This window comes from Streptopelia decaocto, assembly GCF_964273445.1.
Source record: "Streptopelia decaocto genome assembly, chromosome: 9".
Lineage (NCBI taxonomy): Eukaryota > Metazoa > Chordata > Aves > Columbiformes > Columbidae > Streptopelia > Streptopelia decaocto.
In genome coordinates, this window is record NC_138664.1 from 2,703,632 (window position 1) to 2,722,212 (window position 18,581).

Below are 18,581 nucleotides of genomic sequence, written 5' to 3' on the forward strand. Positions count from 1 at the left end.
TTTGTTTGGTTGGTTTGTTTCACTTTAACTTGTTGGGGAGTTAAAGAAATAATTACTGATTTCTTTCAAAGTGCTGCAGGTAATGCTGTAATTTGAAGGGACGCTGCTGTCATTTTGGCCTTCTTTTGTTAAAGAAAGATTTGTCAGGCCAGTTAACTACAGGCTTCTCAGTGCTCTACAGCGTTTTGGCCAAAAGGCCAAGCAGCTTCAAGTTTTTGCTTAGCAAAATTGAACAACTGGAAAGCTTTTTCCATCTCTACAGTTTTCTTAAACCTTTTTCTGCTTCTTTCAAAGCTTAAAATAAAATGAAGCCAGGCATGGGAGTAAAATATTTTTTATCCTAAAAGAGTAACAGAGATAAAACCAATATAACATCAGTGACCTCAATGATGAAGTGGGGTGCATCCAGTGCAATTCTCCCGATCCCCTGGATACAGATGGCAGGGAGTTGGTCCATTGCCAGCACTGCAGACCAAGGTAGGCAGTCATTCTGCAAATTCTGCTACAAACCTACAGAATTAGTATTTTGTAGCTAACGGTGAGTGGTAATTTTTCCCTACTGAAGTTAATGGCAAAATTTCTACTGGCTTCACTGCAGTGAAATTTTACCCGGTGGAAGGAAATGAAAGACTGGCAAAAATGAGAATTGCCAATACCCAAGATGAGCCAGGGCAAGACAGTCATTGTATACACATACTTTCTGTATTAGTCAAAAACTGTTTTTCTTCTGAGGGTACCATCTGCTTCATTGTCATAGCCATAGCATCCTGAGGAAATAATTTATTTTGGTGTATAGGCAAGTAAAAGGATAAATGTAAAAAACAAATATTTTAAGAGAAGTTGGTATTTAAAAAAATTAACATTGTTTAAGGCCTTGTGTTAGAACATTGGAGGGAAATCAGAAAGTTTGACACTAGGTTAATTAGATTTAAATAGCTTCAGGGAGAAAGAGAGAGGGAGAGAGAATGTGCAACAGGAAAATACCATTCATCTTTGTAGCCAGATTGCTTAAATTTACCAGAGCTGTCATCAAGACCTTTTAGAGACTAGTTTCATGATTTTGTTTATGGTTCTGTAAAGGGAAACAATATTGACTGCTGACATTATCATGGCTTGTAATTTCCCCCCCTTAACTTCACTGTGGCTGACCACATGAAAAGTGATTTGTTCAGCTTCATCTCCTCCTGCAACAAAATGATGCCCCTTTAATAAGATATGAAGATTCAATTGAAAGGCCCAATCTAAGTCACGAGGCCCAGCCTCCTCCAATTGCAAACACCACACATAATCCCCATCATAAACATAATTTGGCTTTGGAAAAGAAGGAAATGTTTCCTATTAAAGGCAATTTGAAATGTGAGGTCATAGTCAACATTTCCTTACAAAGATACAAACGAAGCAGCAAATCTACTGAGCCAAACTCCTGCTGTGGATGGAGTCCTTTCTTCATATTTGATCCAATTCAAACTTTACTGAAGTCAGATGAACAACTGCATCAAGTTGGAAAGAAAAGCAGACTTTTTTTTTCCACAGATACGGGACAATGTTTTATTTTGTGTCCATAGAGACATTGGGAGGTGTTTTTTATATATATATATATATATAAAATATTTTTTTTGCATCACAAGAAAGCTTGTCATTTAGGTTGTTTGCATAGAGATATAGACTTCTATTAGTTCTCTAGAGAACTGTTCCATCAGAAGCAGAGTGAGGTTTCTCATTGGGATGGCGTGAGAAACCTTGACATCAGAAAACGTAAACCACAAGACATTAAGCCTGTCTCTTCCCAGCTGCCACATTCTGAAGACAGCACCCTAATATAGTTCCAGCTCCCTCTGTGTAGGATGTGAGACTGAGGACTGAGAGAAGTGCTGGCAACTGAACTTCACTGGAAATCAGGGGTGGCAGCACTATGACAGTAAAGTGAGAAATAGGAGAATATGGTGGAGAGGACTGCATTTGTCTTACCTCCTTTCTCCTTAGCAAATCTAAGCCTGCATATCCATGGCACAGAGCACAAAACCACACATGATGACAGCATTATAATGGTATTGAGACCAGGTTTGAGTGAAAGCTGATGTGACCTCAAGCACTTTCAGGGCACTCCAAGAAGTAACAGCATGAGAATACAGGAATCAAAGTGAAGCAGTTCTCTCCCTTCAATAGCAGCCCGGTGCGCACCACGAGTGAGGAAAAAGGAGAAAAATTGCTCTGCAGAGTACAGTAAGTGCTAAGTCTTTTTGCTAAACAAGTCTCCTATAAAGCAACACAAAATCTTGGTTTGAATTGTTGTTCAGATTCAAAGCAAGCAAACTACTTACGGTTTGATTCAGCTTGGCTCCCTACATGTCCCATTCATCTTTTGCTAGACATACCATAATAAAGGCAGCCTCCGTGTACACCAGGCCAAATGTCTCTTAGTCAGGATGTAAAGAAAGTCTTGCATTAAAATATAGATTTTTAGACAATTTAATACTAAAAGTTAAACTTGCTGATCCTCAAGACACTTAGATATTTGAGTCCTGGACAGGTTTTGCAGAAATAAAAATCTCATGAAAGAGCTATTTGTCTTTTGCATATAGGATGTTAACAGCTAAGCAGGAGTGGCCCATGGATGGGCACAAACATCCTTCTTAACAAATATCCACTTTTTTGATATACAGAGAGGAGAAAAGAAATGCATAAAATTACTTTGCTACAGCATGTTGTGCATGATGTGGAAAACTACATTCACTCTGTACCTCCACAGTGATATCATAACCAGTGATATGAAAAACTGTTTTCAGATTTCTGAATAAAACATCAGTGGCAAAGCAGCAAGCAGCAGGGAAAATGCCTTGCTCAGTGAAGCACTTCTACATTTGATATCTTTACCAAATTGATTCTGCTCAAGATGAACTGGTTCAAATTGTAAACCATTTCAATATGTAGCCTATGTACATAAATAATTGGTTCAGTATTTAAACTAGTTGTTTGTGGGGTTTTTTTAATGAATTCCTTACAGAAATCTAAATGACTTTGAAATCCGTTCCAAATCTGATTGTTTCAAAATGTGTCTAATACTGAATGACAACTGGTCTTGAGTGTTTGGCCACTAATGCAATGTGATAATACAGGGGGAGACAGAGTTCAAAACTAGCAAGGAGGATTTTGCACCTTTAATTGTCAGAGGCTGCTAGTTTAGGAAGAGTAACAGATTCTTTTATGCAGTTCATACTGTCCCCAGGGCCACAGCAACTTCAAAGACAAAGTTATAGGTTCCACTGCAAGCTGAAGACTATCCTGTTTGCATATTGTGATCAGTTCACACTTCCCTTTGCAAACAATCTTATATTACACTCCTACTTATATGAGAAATTATCATGGCAAAATAATTAAAAGTGGTACATTAAAGTCATGCCAAAGATAAGATATTTATCATGCTACCAGTGGAATTTCTTACCATATGTATCCATGGATTTACTAAAATCCATTTGCATTAAGTGACCAGATTTCCACCAGTTGGGCAGGTGGCCTATCTGGCTAGAGGTCACTAACTAGAATGGTCTGAAACATACATAATACAAGAACTCTAGAAAGAAATGTAATAGAAGTCTATAGCACTGGCATACAAATATCCATTCCTTTATTGTAAATATGTAAAGTTACATCTGCTTGCTGAGTTATTTCATACTATAGTTAATTCAACTAATTTGGTAAAAATATGAAAAGAAACTTTGGGTCTTCAGAATATATATGGTTACATTATGCACATCAAATGACAAACTTACCTTCAACACGATACCTGAACCAAACAATTTTCACAACATTAATTACTGCTCCGGCTTGTTTGTATTGCTCAGCAGAGAACTTTGCTGCTTTGTCAGCTTTATGTTCCACTTGCATTTTTAATCCTTGTTTTACCAAGGACTGGGCACAAGTAGGAGAGGCTGCAACCCTCTTCTCACCTTTACATTTCTTTGGTAACTCCCACAACCAGGTCCATATAGTGAACACCTATAAAATAAAAGATACAACTAAATACAAAGACTTTCCCCTCCAAACTCATATCAACTTAGTTTTTATTTAAACCCAGAGGCATAGCTTGCATTTCAACATCCAACTGATGCGAGCAGACATGAGTTATCAAATTCTCTTATGAAGTTTGAAAATTCTATCTGTATCTCAAATCCAGCACAGATTTATGTGCACAAGTCATCCTTAAAGAAGGATAATCACTGACTGACCTTAGTGGGATGGTTAGCGTGAGAGAAAGTGGCAGGATTGGGCCCCAAGTTTTCATAAATAACACAGAACATCTCCAGATGAACATTCCACTGTTAGTTTTTATAGTGTGTCTTCCACAGCCAGCCCACATGGTTTCACACACACATTCAGAGATGCCAAAACAATAACAAATTGAAGTTTGGTTTATAAAAGGGCCCTGGCTCAGATGCTGCTTATACAAGTTTGCACGCTGTTTACCCTGAAAAAGGTGTGGAACTGACCACAATGAGGTGACAACCTCAATTCCACTCACATATGAGGTGGGAAAACCAATAACAAACCAGCAGGATTAGGAAAGGACACTTTGTTTTTCCTGGCTTGTGTGTGAATAAAGAAATGAAGTCACTTTGTAAAGCAGACTAAGAAAAATCTTTTTTCCTTAGCACATATATGCATGTAAACATTTATACATATATATAAAAAAGAAACGTATAAAAATATATATGCCTGATCGTACACACACACACACACTAAATATGATAATCCACAGCAGGCTGAATTCTTGATTATTCTTCTCCTTGCTTGCTATTCCTCGAGGCGGGGAGTGCACAGAAAACGGGATTTCTAAGCATTCCACTCCCCCTGTGCTGAGCACTGGTTCAACAACTATATTACCACCCAAATCCTGCCTGTGCTTTCAAAATGGAGTTTAAGTGATAGAAGGGCTACATACTGCTGCCCTGAACTCTTCAGATTTACCTTAGTGGCTGATCCTCCAGAACACTGTCCAAACCCAGCGCTGTCCATTGAAGCAGTATGCACATAGAACCAGGGAAATGCCTTGAAAGATGAATCTGTTTCATCCAAGTGCTGTTCCTATCTGATTCAACAGGATTGTTCTCACAAACATTGGGTAGACCTGGTATTTAGCCCCAAAATAGACCAATTAAGAGAATTAAATATTTCATCGCACCCACATCATTCCACAGCACTTTTTTTCTGCAAATAATGTTTTTCTTAAACATAGTATACAAATGTCTGACTGCATACATCTCATTAAAACTTGCTTGTGCCCATAACTGAGGATACCCCAAGCTATACATTAATGACTAGCAGAGATGCAAAAACTAAAGCATGCTTGCTTCAACATATGCTGTCAGTTTAATGCCAGAAAACATTCCACAAGAGATTAGACAGATACATGTGGCAAGGCCATTTCTATTAGAAACACTCTAAACAAAGCCATTTAGTACAGAGCACATTTTGCTTAATATATATACATGGCAATGGAGCAAAGCTGGGAAGAACTATAGGGACTTTAATTGACATTAAGGAAATAACTGCCAGTATTTCTAATTTTACAAAGAAAAAGTGTCATAACACGTTCACTGGAAAAATCTCAGTTCCACCCTGTACATATGTGCATGATATTTTCAAGCCACTAAGATAACAAAAACTGAAAGGAAATACTTTTTATTAAAAAGGAAAACCTTCATATGTATAGTGATACAGAAAATAGAAGCTCTGTGTTACAATCCTGGGAAGATACACAACCAACACTGTTAATGAAAGAAAATATGCTTCAGATACACTCCAAATTAATAGCTCTTCCCTGTCCTTTGGGGGAAGACAGTAGTTCATCACCATGAGCAATTTCTGTACACAATGCAATTGCAGTATCTCAGCTGCTTGGTTAATGAGTAGCAGGTAAAGTAAAGCAAAAGTTCCCTCTGATCCTTGCCCATTCACTCTAGGGAGGGAAGAAATAGGCACAGAATATCTCTGGTGCAAGATCTAAGTAATCCAAAGGAAAAGCAGAAATGGAGTCTGGAAATGCTTAACCTATATAATGTTCTGCCCAATAGAGTTAATAGAATTATACAAATATAAGAAGATTTAACCCATAGCAATCTTCATATCCTAGATTCTTCTAAGGTCAAACAGAAAAACACTGTCTTTTCTTTATCCATAAGAACATTCTAATACTTTGCAAACTGGTTGCACAATATAAGAAGAGTTGGGTTTCAGCACGAACCTTCAATCTGCAGACAATTCTACAAGTCATCTGCATCAACTGCCATTTTTTGATGTTATGACAGCACTACAAACCAGCATCTGTTCTTTCAGTATTATTCCTTTCTCTCATACACCTCTTCATTTCACTCGCCAAGCGGGTGATCCATTTCACATTTGTGCACTTGAGCAATATCGCTCACATGATTCATTACATTTGCCTTAAAGGCTTCCTGCCACAGGAAATCTTCTCGTTTTTACATTTTAATTCTTTAAGATTTTCTAAGCATTTTAAATGAAATACACTGTTTAAGTACTCCCTTATTGCAACATGATTTCCATATTATATTGATTTCTCTTCATGTTTTTTTAACTTTTTCATTGAAATGTTCAAAGAATGTCCCAAAGGAAGCAATGGCATATTAATTATTGTTTGGTTTATTCTTACAAGAACAGTAGTTTAGATTATTTTATTATGTTCCAGACAATGATTGCCTAACCAAATAATGTAAGCAAAGTAAAGTAAACTGGAAACAGAGATTAATTACAAAAAATCATTGCTTGGAACTTTGTAGCGATTCATTTGCAGTTGAGAAATACCCAATAATTCAGTTCACAGTGCAGGGAAGATTGCTGTAATGTCACAGTGACAACCAAGTAAGGCACAAAAAAGCTTTACCCAAAAAGTAAATAATGCGGTTGAAGAAAAGATGTAAAAAGAGTAGTGCAATATCACTGCAAGATTGTGTCTCAGATATCATATTAACAGTGGCCAAATAGCTGTTTTAACTTATACCAGATACATTATTCCTGAGGAGGTAGTGTGACATTTGGAAAACACAGACATGCTCTTATCCCCTCCTTATTGGCACCATAGCAATAAAATGGTGTCAGAAATGTCATGTCAACCCAACATACCTCAAGGTGATGATCTAGAAGCACAGACAACTCTGAAAGGCAGCCCACGTTACTGTCAGCACCTAAAGTAGACCCTAGTCACTTGAGAATTCAGACCCCATGTTCATAGAATTGGATACAGACAAATCAATCTCAATTTGACCAAACTCATTGACTTTTATGAAGACATAACAAGATGGATGGATGATGGCAGAGCGGTGGACATGGTCTACCTTGACTTGAGTAAGGCATTTGACACAGTCTCCAACAGCATCCTCACAGCTGAACTGAGGGAGTGCGGTCTGCATGACCGGGTAGTGAGGTGGACTGTGAACTGGCTGAAGGGAGTCGTGGTCAGAGAGTCGTGGTCAATGGGGCAGAGTCCAGTTGGAGGCCTGGACCTAGTGAAGTGCCTCAGGGGGCAGTGCTGGGGCCGGTATTATTCAATATGTTCATCAACTATTTGGATGAGGGAATAGAGTGCACTATCAGCAAGTCTGCTGATGACACCAAGCTGGGAGGAGTGGCGGACACACCAGAGGCTGTGCTGCCATCCAGAGACCTGGACAGGCTGGAGAGTTGGGCAGGGAAAAATTTAATGAAATATAACAAGGGCAAGTGTAGAGTCTTGCATCTGGGCAGGAACAACCCCAGGTTCCAGTATAAGTTGGGGAATGACCTATTAGAGAGCAGTGTAGGGGAAAGGGACCTGGGGGTCCTGGGGACAGCAGGGTGACCATGAGCCAGCACTGGGCCCTTGTGGCCAGGAAGCCAATGGGACCTGGGGTGGGTTAGAAGGGGGTGGTCAGTAGGTCAGAGAGGTTCTCCTGCCCCTCTGCTCTGCCCTGGGGAGACCACACCTGGAATCTTGTGTCCAGTTGTGGCCCCTCAGTTCCAGCAGGACAGGGAACTGCTGGAGAGAGTCCAGCGCAGGGCAACAAAGATGCTGCAGGGAGTGGAGCATCTCCCGTGTGAGGAAAGGCTGAGGGAGCTGGGGCTCTGGAGCTGGACAAGAGGAGACTGAGGGGTGACCTCATTCATGTTTATAAATATATAAATGGTGAGTGTCAGGAGGATGGAGCCAGGCTCTTCTCGGTGACAACCAATGGTAGGACAAGGGGTAATGGGTTCAAACTGGAACACAGGAGGTTCCACTTAAATTTGAGAAGAACCTTCTTCCCGGTGAGGGTGGCAGAGCCTGGCCCAGGCTGCCCAGGGGGGTTGTGGAGTCTCCTTCTGTGCAGACATTCCAACCCGCCTGGACACCTTCCTGTGTAACCTCAGCTGGGTGTTCCTGCTCCATGGGGGGATTGCACTGGATGAGCTTTCCAGGTCCCTTCCGATCCCTGACACTCTGGGGTTTAAAAGAACAAGTATTATACAAATACAAGACTTATAATACAGATGTGCAGACATTAAAGATGTCATGTTATAAATGTTTGAAATGTTAACTTGGAACCCGAAATGCACCCTTGCTTCCCAAAAATAATCTATGAGCACAACAGTATTGTGAAACTAATTTCTTTAGTGAACAGTATCACCAAAACCACACAAACAGAGTGATTCCAAGGGGAAATTGTTAGGCATTCATCTTTATAGATTACTCAGCCACTTAGAAGAGAAATCTACTGAAATCAGTCTGGAACTCTCGACCTATGAAATGTAAGACCAGGTTGTATTTTGGGTTCATTTAGTTGTTCAAGTTTGGTTGTTTTGTTTTGGTTTTTTAATTATTACATTGGGTAAGACTTGTTCTCAGACTTTCCCAAGACAAATGAATAATACCTTATTACGACATCACCACATCCTGTATATTATTGTAAAATATAACTTGGCTAAGTTGTCATTGATGTATTTCACAGAAAGTGAGTGTAGAAAGTTACTTTTTTTCTTTATTCCACAAATAATTTAGCCTTTCAAAAGTATGTATTTCATATACAAATTAAGTATATGTCTTTCATAGCAAATAGTAAAGTTAGCGTCACCTTTCTTCATCTAACCTGACAAAGCTGTTTTGATCACTTGCAAAAGATTTCTATTGCAAAAACAAAGAGCTCACTGATATTTGAGGTTGAGCTTTACTCATCTATCGTTTTCCTCGAGCCTGAAACATTGACATGACATTAATCCTGAGCAGCTGCTTTAAACAACAAAAGGAATTTGCTATGGAGAGCTAATGTAAAAGTTCAAGTAACCAATTAATAAGCAAAAGTATAATTTAACAAAAACTTAACCAAATGCTTGAATTCTTTCCCAGTATAGTTACATTAAGTTTGATGTAAGTTTTAAACTGCAGAAAGGACCAAATGGTCTATCAGACTTCATTGCTCATGAGACATGGATAACAGAAGCTGTACAGCATGAAGCCTGACAAGGTGTCAGAATATTAATTCTTCCTGTTAGACTCAGTTTCAGATTTCTGTCACTACAAGAACTACTCATTGTCTCTGTTGTCCCCTTAAGTAAGTTATCAATCCACTGGTGCTATTATACACGGTCCTCAATTACCCTGACGACAAATATGAGTTGCTGATGTACATATTCCTTCCAGATGTTAAGTTTCTCATAGCCCTTTTGATAAGAAAAATCATAAGCAGATCTAATCAAGCTTGATATTAATCTACATCTTTAAATATGAGCAAAGAGTAAACTGCCTTTATCTACTACACCTTCTTGGGACTTGATTATGTTTAGCACTAGCAGATGAGATGGGCTTTCACACTCTACATCTACATCGTTCTGCCAAAAAAATCTCCCCAGGAATTTCTGTACTATATCCACTCATCACATCCTCAGGACAGGAGGAATCAGGGCAAGAAAGTTATATTGTCAGCAAAAACACAATCCATAAATCCCAAGCTCCTAGATAATTCATTGCTTAAGCTACAGCTAGTATGGTCAAAGCAATCAAAAAGAAAGGAACCTTTACACAGCCTCTTCAAATGCTTGTCACCTGATACTGGGACCACTTTAGAGCTTGTCACAATATTGTTATTATCAAATTACTGCTTTCTGGTCAAATAACCCCATATCTAGTACAGGCAAAATACAGACAATATTTAAACGGCTGATAGGGTTTTTTAACTTCCAAAGCAATTGTATTGAAACATTCTGATTGCCTCATTCTTCTGACTCCCCGTACTTCTGCTTCTAGGTATCCAAAAAGTGCAAGTCACTGTTTTGCTCATTTATAAACCTAAGAAAAGGAAACAAAGCTGAGCAGAGAATTCATGGAAGACAAACCAGAAATGCAGCAGTGTGAAAGCAAGTAGAAGAAATAACACAAGAACTTGGCACATTCTCTCACAAGAATGCCTGCCATGAATCTGCAGGAGCCTCTGAACTGGGCAAATAGTCCCTGGCCGAGGCTGCTTCCCCTCCTTCCTGGCCACAGACACCAACTCCTGTGTGTGCACCTGCAAGCCAAGGGAGAGGCAGCTTACTGCCACTGAAGAGCTGAAAAACAGATGTCAGCTTATTAAGCTACCACATAGACAGTTCCAGACAATAGATATAATTACTGTCAATGGAAAACATTATCCTAGACTACAGGAAATTTGAAATAAGAGCCAAAAGTGTTTATCAAAGAAGAAATGGACTCACATCAATGTTTGCTTTCATGACTCACTTATACAGTTCCTTCTGTCACAGAAGCTTAAGAAGCTCCCTGTGCAAACTACTTTTTAATTAATATTTTTTCACTAATCCACAGTTTCTGATCTTTCTCTTTCCACATCTTCTTTAGTTCTTCCCCCTCCCATTGTTGCCTCTGGAAGAGCATTTCCCCATCGTCCACACAAAAATAGATGAACAAATGCAACTTAATTTCATACTAACTATTAACCTTTTCCCGGGTTTAGATGACAACAGCAAAACTTCAAACTGTTACAAAACAATCTATTTCAGGAATACTTTGTGGAGTCCTATTCTGCTGGCTTTTGTGCTTCAACAATATGCCCCTGGAAACTGATGTTCTGACAAATTTACAGAGCAAGGCTAGTAGAAGGAAAATGAATCAACACAAGCAAGCTCAGGCCATTCTTCATTACGAAGTCATCTTATATAACCTTAAGACTGCCCATCAATTAATTAGAAAGTTATATTTACTGTACAGTCTCACATAGCTATCGTACTCTAAAAAGGAACTTCCAAGTATCTGACAGTAAAATAGGCAGAGCGGTTACTAATATTAAGTATAAAGCATTTTCTATGTTTAATAGTGTCTGATGTTTTGATCCCACCACATTGCATTCTTAATAGGAACAGTCGGTTCGGAAATTTTACAGGTTATCAAAACATAACACTTAAAATAAGAGTATTCTACTTTCTTGAAACATTAATTCTGACTGAGATGCCCGCATGCAATTAAATCAGACCCAAATAAGGATGTTCTCTCCTGCATTCTCAAGCTCATGATGCCACTGAGTGGTAAATACCATAGGAATGCTATCAGGCCCAGTATTTGGGAGTTCAGCTCAGAGTGGGTAAAATAGCTACTTTTTTTGTGCATAAAAGAATAATGGCTATCAGCCTGCCCATTTAAGAAATATGGCAAACTCAAACAAGTCTTTCAGTCATATTCCACTGCTTGTGTTTAATATAAACGTTTAACTTACAGTAACCTTGCATTTTAGGAAAACAACCACCGTTTGGAGGGTGCTCTGGAAGCTATGATTTCCCACATATTCAAAAGGTGACCAAAGTTATTGGACCAAAAAATGTCAACTAGTAAACACAAAGAAAACACACTTCTTCGAGACATGAGTGGAGGTTGCTGCATGAGCCATTTGGAAGGGTTCCCCTGTTCCTTTGCTCTTCCCCCAGCACCTGCTCTTGGTCATTGCTAAAGAAAGGACCCTGGATTAGACAGATTTTTGGTCTGACTCATTTTAAGTTGATCCCAAGCAAATCTATTTATTTCTTTATCAGAGTTCCTTTCAAGTGCCAAATAACAGTATAAAAGTTGGTCTGAATTGTTTTTATTTTTTTCCATGAAAGGAAAAGCAATTCTTCAAAGAAAAAGGGGCTAAGTAATGGGCCTACTAGAAATACAAATGCATAAATAAACCATGACATTTTAAATTCTAGATTTTCCATTTTGATCATGCTGATGTCATTAGCTCCATCTCCTGCTGCCAATGCAACTGCCTTCCTGTGTTTCCTAATCAGCTCTGGAACTCGTGCTTTTTGCAAAGCAGCAGCTCCACAGCAAAGTCACTTTTACACATCCAGTCAAGCTCCAAGAATTCTCTCCAAATCAGCCTCAATAAGCAAGAGCCTGAAAACTTCCGCTAAGTCGGTTGGTTTCATAACCATTGTAAGACAACATAATGTTGGTAATTCCTTGCATTTAATGAACAGGGTATCTTCTTCTGTAGTAAAGTCATAGGAATTTTAAGCAACTGAAGCATTTAGCAGAAAACCTCATTCCTATTCAGCATCATAAATCATCCTCTTACATGTATATAAACACATATATAGCACATATAATCAACACACACAATAAGATTATAAAGCACATTTTCTTGCAAAAATATTTGGTTTCACTTTTACCTAATAAATGCTAAAAAGAAAACAACTCCCTGAAATTGGCTACTTGAGAAAAACATTCAGCTTTCCAGCTGACACTGAGGATTAAAGAGTAAACAAAAAGACTTAGTAAATTGCACTATCAACTCAATAGGCATTTAGAACAGGAATGTGTTTCTCTGATTCAGTACTTGGAAGAACGTCCCGTTGTTAACTTTTGCAATTATCATTACATAACGTTCAGCCATACCCTCAGACAGTTCTCTCTTGGATTTGTATTTAATACTACAGCTAACCACATTTGGAATGTGGCCAGGAACACTAATTCTACAGTACCTGCATATATACCATAAGATTTCATTTATTGTGAAAACTGTTGCATTAAAATATACCCTAAAGAGAAAAATCTTTCTGAAATGAAAAAGTCTGAATCTCAAAAGTTTTGGAGTGCTGTAAATCATGGGATGTGGCAGTCAAATACGAGGAAAAATGCACAGACAGAAGGAAAGCATGCATTGCAGACTCGAGAGGAAACACAGCAGGTGGAGATTAGAACTAACCTGTGTCTTTTAATGCAACTAAATTCTCACGAATGAAGCCAGAACCTCTATTAAATTAGTAAATAAAAACTTTTATTTCTGTTGAACAGTTCAAACCCCAAGCACATGAAAGGAAGACAAGCTTGTTCTTATGACAGGAACCAGATTTTCTAATCAAAGGAAATTGTTTTGACGTTCCCATAAAATGCTGATATTTAGAAAACCCACTGGAGGTAACTTAATGACTTTAATTTGATGAAGTAATGATTCTAAGGTCAAGTTGTGCTCTTAAGCAAAATGAGAAAAAAATAGTTGTACTACACTGCCTACTTGCATTTCAGTTCATGGGCATTTGTCCTGTGCTGCTACTCCCACATAAGCACTTAGCAGCAGCTAGGGTATATTTTAATTAAAAATTGATACAATTGTGTGAAACTTTTTTGACTAGAAGATGATCTTTAGTAAATCTTTAGGAAGCTTTTCAGCTCTTCATTGGGAAGCAGCATTTGGCGGGTACTCGCCGGGCAGGACAGCGGCGGCCGCACCGCTCCGGGGCCGCCACCTGGTGGCCACGGGGCCGCGGCGGAACCGGCCCCGCGGGGGCGGGCCGGGCGGGCAGGGAACGAGCGGCCCCTGGGGAAGGGACGGCGGGCGCGGCTCGGACGGGAGAGCGGCACCGAAGTTATCGGCTGAAGGAGGAAAGTACTTTTACAAGTTCACACATATTTCCACAGACTCGAATGAGAGAGAATACTGTAGAAAAAGTTACTTAAGTAATTTGATATCCAAGGAAGATGTACATTCACTAACAACAACTTTGATACGGATCTTGCAGTGCATGAAAACAGTCTACAGCAACTCCAGCACAGTGGAAGTTACTACAGGATTACAATGACACTATTAAAAGCTTCACAGAGAATGCAGTAGGGAAAGGGATCAGAAGTCATCTGTTCACTCATTCCAAGAGTCTCTATCCTCAGTGATTTCAAACATTTACTTTAAGTTTCAGTAATAAGAAAATTGTCTATATGATTTCTCAGAAATAACTGGGATGGATTTTGGGTTCCTCACTTAAGGAAATCTAGTGCAGAGGAATCCTCCTTACCTTTCTTCTCTTTCCCCTTCTAATTTTTCTTTGGAAGCTGTTCATTCCAAAGAGAAGTGCAGAACAGGCTCACTCGTATGTTTAAAGATGACTTCAGAGAACTGGTGGAATTCAAGTGGATTAAAATACCTGGTGGTAGCACTGACCACTAATAATTTTAAATTTTCTTATGTATAATTTGTTAAACTGCATCATGTTGCTCATTAAAATAATATATACATCACTGGCATTCAGGTCTCTATAATACATAGAGAAAAACACTGTAATAATACATATTGTACCCCCATGAATTTCTTACACTGACATAATTCCAAGAGAAAAAGAACCATTATACTTATACTGTTCCTGTCTCATTCTGTCAATTTGTTTTCTCAAGTCCTAAACCTCCAGGATTAGTATTCATGCTGGATTTTCCTCCTGTATTTTGCATCTGGTTTCCAACAATTTAAATAAGTTATGAAACAGAAAATAAAAGCAATTTAGCAAAACTGATTTTCACAGGCTAAACTATGCATTTTGATGTAAAATATCTTGTCAATACCACATGTATGTTAGAAGCAGAAATGAAAGAGTAGCTCTTGCAAGTATCTATTTTCCATTTTTATATTTCTAGCATACTAACTGTAAAAATAAGACTGAAATGCCTGCAATACTTAGTTCTGTTAAAAAACATTCAAAAAATCAAATGCTGATAAGAGATTGGTTAATGCTCTGGGTGTTTTAAGGTCTGAAGAGTCTGCCTGAGCCTCACAGTCCAAGTACAGTCTTTTGGAAAGCAATTGAGTACTCTTCAGGAATCCATTATCAATAGAACATCTTTAGACGCACAAAGCTTCTCTGTGCATGCATGGGTGGGCTGTGAAGAGGCCACTGAACTGTTAGGCATGGCAAAGCTGAATATTTCAGTGTCTAGGAATCCTTGTTATTTGTGGCACTTGTCACTTTTTGGATGTCATAGGCCACACCGATGAGAATGCTCACACACCATCTCCAAAGAACAAACCAACACATTGTCACTTTAAAAGAGTCAAGAAGTGGCCTGAGCAGCCAACTGTAAGTGCGCACCATGTCCAACGTGCACAGACGGCATCTACTGTACACATGCTGTGCGACTGATGTGTACAAGCAAACGAAGTCTGCCTGCTGGGCACGCAAGCAGCCGGCTGGGAGTGCCCAGGGTCCCCAGCACAACCAGAGAGCAGCTATGGCAACCACACACGGTGACTGCGAGCTCTAGTCAAGGAAGAAATACAGTTTTCCTGAAATATTCTTTTCCTCAGAGCTAAGGCGAACCCAGTCTGAAAAGCGACAGTCTTTGTTATGCATCCTGCCAGCAAGCCGTGTCCTTTCTGATGGTCAAGAGAAAGCCAGCTGACTGAAATGCAAAAATAAGAACCCCACCTAAATCACTGTGGCATTGCAAATGGCTATAGACAGACACTGAAGCAGTTAATATGAAACTACAATCACTGAAAACAGTATGCTCTATTTCTTTAGATCCTTCTGTAACTTATTACTACAATATCTCAGCATACTTCATATTAAGAAATTTATATTCACACTAATCCCAAAAAAAAGCCTTAATCACTCCTGACATTTCTTTCTTCTTTCACGACTGGGGAAGCACACCCCTTGAGATAAAAGCTTAATGCATTAAAAAGCCACAATTCACTTGTGGAACTGTTCTATCCTTCAAAATTAATAAGCATCTTATAAACAGAAATTGTAGACAAGTATTAATAATTAAAGATTGTATTCAGAGAGAGGTAGAACTCAAACAGCTCTTGAAGCTGTCTTTGCATCACTAATAACATAGTTTTTGTGTGTACTACTAAGATGACTGGCAAACAACCAAACCCTGGAACCATATGGGCTTCAGGACACTTCTGTGGGATCAGTCTTACAATAAATTGCATAACTGTCTAAATTTGGAGATTTAGAGCTTGTTATTAAGGACAGATAATCAATTTAGAATATTACTTCCAAGAACTTTCATCATAAACCAGTGTCAACATAATATCCAGACAACATAAAACATAAGATTAGTAGTAATATTCAAAATGACAAAATGAACATGCTGTCCCAGTAAGTTTCCCCTTATAATATCATATATACTCTAAAGATATATTACAATCACACAAATAACTCAGCCTCACACAGTGTAAATTAGTAGCCTCTGCATGTACTATATATCTCCACCAGCAGAACCAGTTACACTCTTACCTTTATGTTATGCCTTAATCAGACCATGCTACAAAAACAGCAGTTACAATAATGATTAAAACATTCAGGGAACTTCTGTTCTCTTGGTGTGCATCACAACTGTTACAAAGGAAGAACATCAACTTTGAAAATTGGGAATTGGTACTATAATACAAGGAAAAAGAGGAACTTCAATCTAGCTATCATCATCAAGCCATCAAAATAACGCTGATGCCCAAATGCATAAGTATTAGAAGAAATGCAATAAATTAAGTCTCTAGAAGTGACAATAGTCTGCAATTAAAACACTTCCACATCACTGTCTCACTGCTGAGTTATTATCTCCTTGCCATAAGCCCCAAGATCATTTTGATCTTTAGTTAACACCTAGGAAAATGAGGATATAATTAGGTAAATATTGGTCAGTACACACAGATGCATATACTTCACTGCCACATTGCAAGACTTCAAAACATATTCAGAAACAGACTTAATGATGATTTTCATCCTTCACATTGATATTCCAAAGACCCATGTCCATTTACAGCTATACCAGGGAAGCTCCTCAAACAGACCACTGGACTGAAAAATCCACAAATAACTTATTTCTTGAATATCAGTATTACTATGCATGTGATGAGATTCCAGACTGATCGTTTACCGTACTCTTCTTCACACATGGCATTTTTATTAAACAAAATATGCAGCATTATTTGTAAGTTAAAATTTCAGTGAGTAAATAAATGTCTTTGGAGTGAAAGAGATCATCAGCAGTTTCATCATTAAAAGGCAAGAGTTCATCAGAAAGTTTTGTAACTAAATAATTGAAATACTAAGGGGAAACTGTACTTGTTTGGGGAAAAAAACAAAATATTTCAGGATTATAGAGGAGAGTAGAAGGAAGGGAGAAGGGAAGAGACAGAAAGGGAAAGGAGAGAGACCGACTATGAAGACACCAATGCAAGCTGACAGAAAGAGGTTAAAGGAACGAGCTGTGTCAGCCACCATCGTCTAATTTGGTGTGTGGCTGTGTGCAATGCGCTGCGGTTTCAGCCGCACCGCCGTGTTGTTCCCTTCCCCGGGTGGCAGCCGTACCCCGGCCACACACGCAGACGTACAAGCCTCCTCTTAACCTTACAGAATAAGTATAGAAACACATGGCTTTAGGAACTGTAAAAAATATCAGCTGCTTATGATTCCAGCTTTGCTTTCATGCAAAACATGTTGGCCTTCTGGAAAAGATTAAAAGAAAGCCAAGAAAGCTCTATTACAGAGAGGAAAACAATAGTTATGTTTGTAAGCCATAGCAAGTATATGTTATGATACTTTAGTAACGTTACAGACATATTTTAAAAATCAAGGAGTGGTTTGTATTAAGCATGGACACTTACAAAGAACATGAATTCCTAAAGAAAGAAATGAGAATGTTATCCAGATTTCCTTCAAGTTCACATTAGAGGACACCACTGAAAACAAGCAAGAAGAGCCTACCTTTAAAAATAACATTAAACTGGATCATTTGGATTCACATTCAGAGACTTACACCGATGTCAAGCTAGGAATTTTGATATATGGATTGTTTGCACAATGTAAATATTCTAAGTGTTTTAAATGTTAGCATAAAACCTCAAAACCTGTATTATTTGATTTCGTTCTCTGATCAGCTCTGGGAACACAAAATACTTAGAACTTTTGGCTAACTTCACAGCAAGATAACATTCTAGTCCTGATTCGGGAAGTCCTCCTGCATTTCAGTATATGTTTACACTAAGAATATTCAAATCATATAATTTCAAGACTCAAATGTAAGTTGAATATGTTAACTGTTTAAGGGGATTTCTGAATTAATCTCTCAAGATCCAAGACAGTTGGATGCCAAAAACATTACTACTCCACTAGATGGATGAAGCTGTGTAAATACAATGGTATCTGCCCCTCTATAATAAAGCTTTATCTGATCATCTGGATTTCCAACTGAGAAAGAAGATAGAAGAATTTAAAACAATAAGTGTTATCATTTTTGTTGGGGTTTTTGTGGGGTTTTTTTAAAGGGTTGTTTGATCTCCCCAGTCTAATTACAATTTTATTGT